Raw genomic sequence first — 6938 nt, 5'->3', positions numbered from 1 at the left:
TGTGTGTTTTGTCGTTGTGAACTGAGCTATCATCGCAGCACGTCCAGTCTGAAATACCGCCCCCCTCCTCCCCCCGTCAAAGTATTTTTTTTCACCCTTTTATTGGTGGACAGTGTTACATTGAGTGAGAGATTGTTAGCTCCAAGTGTGAGTGACTGCTCTAAGTAATAACATTACTATGTTAAACTGAACACTGGTGTTTTCAATAAAAAAAAGTTTGCACAAAGCGAGCCAATCTACTTTTCCATGTTGATAAGAGCATTAAAATGAAAAAAAAAAAATGGGACAAAAATAAATCAAGGGACACTTAGAATAGATAAAAATATGTGATTAATTACAATTAATTGCGAGTTAACTATGACATTAATGCGATTAATCGCGATTAAATATTTCAATCGTTTTAATCTTCTCTTCTCTTCTCTTGTCCTCTGGCAGTATTGGTTCAGCACATGCATGACCAACTCCACTGGCCTCTCTTATATGACTGGCACATGGCAGGCAGAATGTTCCAGTACATGATGACCCATGTGGTGTTCTGCTCATAGTCTCTGGGGGGGGACTAACTGTACTGGAAGCTCATGCCAGCAGAGCAGCATCTCTGGGGAACTTTGATGTGTATAAACAGAGCACTGAGATACAGAATGGACCATTTTGCCAGTAAGTTTCTGGCATTATAGGCATGTCACTACTTACAGTATGCCCACCCTCTGAGTTAGCCTTTTCCTTCTGCAGAATGGCAAATGGAAGTAACCTTTTCTAGGATGCTTAGATATTAAAATAACCAAAAAAGCCCCTAAAATACAATATTACAAACTATTTCCCTGTGATGTCTAACCTTTAAAAACTCTATGGGCCTGATTTAAACAATCTATGCGCACGGTGTGAAATGCATGGCGCAGGTGTGGTAAGGGCATGCCCATATCCACTTTTACTACACTGAAAAAAAGGAGACTGGCCTACTCTTGGATTTATGTAAATGTCTTGGATGCATTTAACACAATTAACTCATGTTTTAAAGTTAAACGTAACTCTATAGTGTAGAAACTACATAATATGCAAAGAGGGTACGTGAATTTGTTCAGATCATGTTGGCATGAAGTGAGTCAATAAAGAAGCGATGTAATTCTCGTGATACCGCACGTGATCTCGTCTGGCGCGCTTTACATTGTTGCCAGAAGAAGCAGGCAACGGTCACATCAAAGGGCTCGTCGTACTGTACTCCACGCCACTATTCGGTCGGTAAGTATATGGATTTTCTAATTAAATACTGTTGATAAAGCTCAGCCAAATGTAGTTTAATGTCTTGAGAGTTACTACGTAACGTTAAATAGGCACCGTGAGTTTCTTTGCTCGCGCTATTTTATCACCATGTTTTATTTGAATTAGCTAGCTAGTTTTTTGCGCGGGAGCCGTTCATCTTACATTTAACTTTGCGGTGTTCATTAGTCTGTTTCTGTTAGTATTGGTTTGCCAACTGACTGTTCAGTTACATTGTGTGTAAATTGCACCGTGACCGTAGCGTTAGTAAGTTTGGCGTCGAAGCCTTAGCTAACGTTATCAGCGACATTAAGTTAGCGACGACGACGACGGCGGCCCCCCCCCCCCCCCCCACACACACACACCTTGCAATGGGACCATGAGCAGACGGAGAGGAAATTCAAAACAACACATTAACGGTCTGCTCTGTGGTAACGCAGTGGTAGTAGCCTAATAACCACGTAGGGTGCCTGCCACACTTGACGTAGCCTACACAACTCTTTTTGGGAACAAGCTTGGCTTTGCACGGTCAGCCCAGTGTTTGAACATGGAACAGGTAGTCTCTGTTCACATTAGAGAAGGCAATAATCACATTATTATTTTGATATTTACAATGTTGTATGCAGTTACCTAAATAAAGTTGCCAGTGAGTGTACACCTAAGTGATGTTTCTTGAAATATAGTTGTAATGACTAGATTATTTTTTCCTGTTTTGCTGCAGATTGACAGACAAACTCAACTCTGCATTTCACCTGGAGTCAGTTGATGGATCGTGGGCTCAAGTTTTTGTGGTGAGACCAGGACGTTGTATTTGCTCTTAATTTTGTATATAAATATACATTTTAAATATTAAAATGTGGCCTGCTTGAACCGTGTTTACCCTAATTTTGAATCCTTCGTTGTTTCCACTTTCACAATGAATAGGGCTAGAAGTTTAATGAGGTTGTAACGTGAATGTTCTTGGATTGCAAATTTCAAACAACCGCCCTTTTTGATGCAACGGAGGTAATAAAAAAATTCTGCCCTGACTAGTTGTGTAATGAGATGTGTGAAAGTAATGCTTGACTTTATTAGGATGTGTTTCAAATATTCCATAGCAGAACCCAGATGATTAACCATGCACAGTGCACGCCATGATATGGCGGGCAGGTATAGATTTGATGTTAGAAATGTCTTCTAAATTCTGTGAAAATATTTTCATGTTTCAGATAAACGCAGAGTTTAAGAGCATCCCAGCCATGCCTCTACAATCAAAGTGTTTGCAAAGCGGCCGGGGAGCAGGGAAAAAAGCTGAAAGTCATATCTGCCATGATGACAGTAAGAACCTTCAACTCTACATTGTTTAACTATAAAGTGGATCTGCATTGCATTAGGTCAGTATAAGATGTATATACAGGCATTGCAGAGCGCAACTCCCTTTACCTGTGAGTACTGATTACTGATACATTTTAATCATGCATTCACTGTCCCACTGTGAGAATTTTTTTTCTTCAAATATAAAAAAACATATATGTATATACATCTCATCCCTGGAGATGATATAAAGTCCAGTCCAAACAGGTAGTCCTGTTGTTTTATAGGTACTGGTGTCACATGCTGACTGAAGTCAGTCTATGATCACTTTCTTCTGTGCTACTGAAAATTTGAGTTCAATAATCTTTATTTTCTTTGTTTTATTTCTTAAGGGTGACATTGATGCCAGAAGGGAGTCCCACATTAAAGGACTGCATCTATCTGAATGAGAATCCAGACGTCTTGGAGCGGGAGTACACGGTGAGATTATAACAAATGGTCAAAACAGTCCACTTTTTCTCCAAAGTCCCCCATTATGAAAGTGAAAAACAACCTATTTTGACCCCTCTGACACATTGTCTCTTACATTAGGGATTAAGGCAGTGTGACAAACAATTCAAATTTATTGAAAGAAGGAAAATTCCACCATCTTTCTACACTACACTGACCCTCATCTGACAAGGGCAGAATTGGGACTTGGATAAATCCAGGTTAATGATAAAAATCCAAGAACATGAAAACAAGTTCCAGAAAAAATGTAGATGAAAATTCAATCTTTACATTAGTTTGTAAAGATTGAAGGCTCCTCTTCATTTGATCTGGAATCCTTTTTTCTCCATTAATTGACCATGAATGGCAGCATGCCAGGGCATTGTTTGGCTGTAGTACTCTCCTATGCTGCTTACATGGGTATAAATAAACTAGCAATTGCTGCATTCAGATGCAATCATTTTATTTTTATTTATTTTTAAAGCTTCAAGAAATGTTTTTATCTTTAACCAGGACATGACTGAGGCCACTGCGCTGAGTGCCATCTGAAAGCGACAGTGGGAATTTACGTCACCAAACAGACGCCAGGCAATGACTTTCTGATGTTGGCATCATCATCGGGGTGTGGTGGTTCTTCAAGATTTGGACAGCATGGCCCATCAAAGCCTTGCTGGTGGACTTTGTTACTCTTTGAACAGAGGTTCCGTCACAGCTCCGCTAACTTTGAAGGGATCAAAAGGTTTTAATGGAGTTGGAGTGACTTAACTCTCAGGAAAGCCCAAGCTAAAGACAGAACTGCTCCAGTAAGGAGAGCTCACTGTGTTTGTGCACGTGAGGCCAAGTGTTCATTCCTTTACGGCCATGTGGACGGGCCAGTATTTCCCCTTACAAGACTCTGATTGGCAGCATTCTTCAGTCTTAGTTTATCTGTCTTACAGGTGAAGGGATTGAGAACTGTACACAGTTGATAATGCCATCAGGGCCGTGTGGAAACCGGATCTTTAGTTAATTCAGTGCAGTAAAGAGTTTTAATACTTCTAAGAATACAACTCAGACTGGCTCTTATAGGGAACATTTTTCGTGTGCAGCCCCTATCTGTGGGACCAGTGATGGTTTTAGTTTACGTGAATTTAAAAACTTTAACCTTATATTATTGAAGTTCAACCACTGTTCCATTTCCTACAACAGTATTGCATTAGATATTGACACAGTCCTTAATTTATTTATTTCCAATAGATTTTTCATTCACAAAGAAAATTGGTGTCCTTAAAGGTTGGATTTTCCTATTTTTTTTAATAACGGCATTAAGATCAATTTCCTAAAGATGTTTTTTTAAGCATGGGGGTGTACACTTATGCAAGCCAATGTATGTACAGGGTGAATTCATGGCCGGACTGAAGGCAGCGTAACATTTTTGAAATATTTACCTGTGTTTGTAAGTGACACTTAAACCTTGAATGTTAGTTAATGACCAGATTCTTTGTGAGTGTTGGAAGTTTGGCTCTTGAATAAAGGTTTTGCAACTGCAAATGCAACTGGTAAAAATGGGTCATTTTAATGATAAAGAGCGTTAATAGAAAGGTATTTGACATTAAAATAAATGATTGCTGGAATGGTAACTCATGTTTTTGCATTTTAAATCGTTTTATAGTTACTTGAAGTGTTAAATTACAATTGTTACTTAATTTAATCTCGACAATGAGGACTGAACATTTTGTTGTATTGTTCTCCTCAAAGATGGTTGTCAGAAACCTTTTTCAAAAGAAAAATGTCCAGTTTCCATTGACTGAGTTGGTAAAACACTGAAAAACTGACGTTACTTGTTCACTGTTGATTGTTTTACAGTAAACAGTAATGTCAGTTCAATTCTTACCTAGGTCACTGCAGTGAAATTAGACATTTTCTTGTGAAGGTTACTAGTGGTTACAGGCAACCATCTTTAGAGAACAATACAATCTGTTTTAGTGCCAAAAAAATTGTGTATTGACACTAGAATAATACTACTATATATTATGAAAAAATGTGTAGTATTTAAGTGACCAAAGTATTGGAGTAAAAATTATTGAATAGTGTTGAAAAAACGTGATGAAATTGTGAAGGATTAAAATGTTCCAAGAGCACAAATTACTTTATGAAAACATGTTTCAATCACTCGGTATCAACACAAAATACACAGGTGTATTGAACATGAATACCTTGTGTTAATTTAACTCAATTGTTTAATTTGCTGCCAAAGCAAAACAACTGTGTGCAACCAATGTCCACTATTGAATTAAGTTAATCCAACATGTTATTTTTTTCAGTGTAGTTTAATGGCGGAAAAACGGTCCGTGCGCATGGTTGGTTCAAAAGGGTTTTGCTAGTGTCTTCATTACTTCATAGGTGTGTTTTGGGCGTACCATGCAATAAACCAATCAGAGTCATCTCCCATTCCCAAAGTCATGCGTGTTGGTACCTTGGCGCATTGTTATTATGATGGCCAATTTGTGGCAGATTTGTCAAATGTTTTATTTGTAATTTTTTGCACGTTTGTGTGCTGCTGCGCTTCCCTAATTGTGTGTAACAAGCATAGTGTGCGCGCTGTGTGAAATGCTGCGCTATTGACTTCAGACCAGTTTTTGTTGGTCGATGGAGCAATCACTTCCCGCTGCCTCAAGATAGCAGTATCACAAGAATTCACCTGAACACACCTCCCTGTAAGACCAGCACGCCCATTGGCGCACATGTGGGCGCATGGGAGAGAACAACGTTTTGTGAGTTTCAGGAAAGACAATCAGGACTTCTACCTGCATAGGTTGTTGTATAGTTACAATGCTGTTGTACCTTTCCACCCTTCCACTGTTTTTTTGGAAAAAGAGAAAATGGGCCAGAACTGAGGAAATAAGATTGCCCACTGTGACTGCATGTGTTTGAACTGACATGCACTACAATCACACAAATTCCTTCAAACAGGTTTGTAGGCAGTAAACCAGAGAACAAGCTAAATAAAGGCAGTGACAGTTTCTACTCATACTCAGCATAATATGCCATATGGAAACTTGATTTATTTTGCAAATGCCTTTAAAAAAAGGTATTAAGCTAGGGCTGCAACTAATGACTATGGAAACGGTTAATATGGTGAGTGTGAACGTTTATTCTTGGCTTTGGGAACCGTAAATACTCTAACATTTTATTTGAAAAGAAGTGCATACAACTGATATGACCTATCATGAACACGAAGGAGTCTTTGTGAATGTTCATGTCAACTTGACATTAATGTTACGACAACTTGAAATCAAGCATAACTATATAACCTGTCAATGTCTTTGTTATGATAACTTCACATTAATACAACATAACATAGATATAACATAAATATAAATATAAATATGTCATTTCAGGTCTAATAACTGGAAGAGGCCAGTTTTTAGGAAATACACCACTGACATGGTTTTCTTCCCGGCTTTGGCTCTTTGCAGCCTGGGGCTGTGTCGACTTATTTGACAGCTGCACAGCTAACCGAGCTAACTAGCTAACAGCAGCTAACTACATTTTGTGGTTACTTTAGCAACAAGTAATATTAGCCTACAGCTAATTCGGTTCCGAAATTTGGTTCAACTGTACCTTTTTCGGGACTTTCTAGGGCTGCACAATTAATCAAATTTTAATCACGATCACGATTTGGGCTTCTGACGATCAAATTTGCATGATCGAGCAATATTGTAAATGCTCCGGGTTTTTTTTTTGTTGCAAAGCCAATCTACTGCTCTGTAAACAACTGTCTGATCATGTGCCAGTCAGAGTTGTTCCCTGCACCTCACAGCTTAGTTTCTATATGTAGACAGTCACAGAGTAACGTGGGGAAAATTTAACAGATAGCAGTTGGATATATGTCGTCACAAGGTTTACCAGTTTACCAG

The 6938-nt window shown here is 38.7% G+C and overlaps 1 protein-coding gene and 2 long non-coding RNA genes across 3 annotated transcripts in view; 2 read left to right on the top strand and 1 right to left on the bottom strand.

The window, feature by feature from the left end:
• Positions 1-6938, top strand: part of LOC116696413 (sodium/potassium/calcium exchanger 3) — an 82170-nt gene that overhangs the window by 42042 nt on the left and 33190 nt on the right. The gene's annotated exons all lie outside the window — the stretch shown is intronic.
• The window catches only part of LOC116696664 (uncharacterized), a 12288-nt gene that overhangs the window by 4270 nt on the left and 1080 nt on the right, over positions 1-6938 (bottom strand). Inside the window, exon 2 of the long non-coding RNA XR_004333801.1 lies at positions 561-568. This is a non-coding gene — a long non-coding RNA (uncharacterized LOC116696664). The remainder of the gene's footprint in view (positions 1-560; positions 569-6938) is intronic.
• Positions 939-2575, top strand: LOC116696675 (uncharacterized). The gene is made up of 4 exons (XR_004333803.1): positions 939-1239; positions 1979-2048; positions 2182-2262; positions 2466-2575. It is a non-coding gene; the product is annotated as an uncharacterized LOC116696675 (long non-coding RNA).

The sequence above is a fragment of the Etheostoma spectabile genome, chromosome 2, assembly GCF_008692095.1.
Source record: "Etheostoma spectabile isolate EspeVRDwgs_2016 chromosome 2, UIUC_Espe_1.0, whole genome shotgun sequence".
NCBI lineage: Eukaryota > Metazoa > Chordata > Actinopteri > Perciformes > Percidae > Etheostoma > Etheostoma spectabile.
Note: the sequence above shows the minus strand (reverse complement) of the source record. Positions and strands in the feature narration are given on the sequence as shown.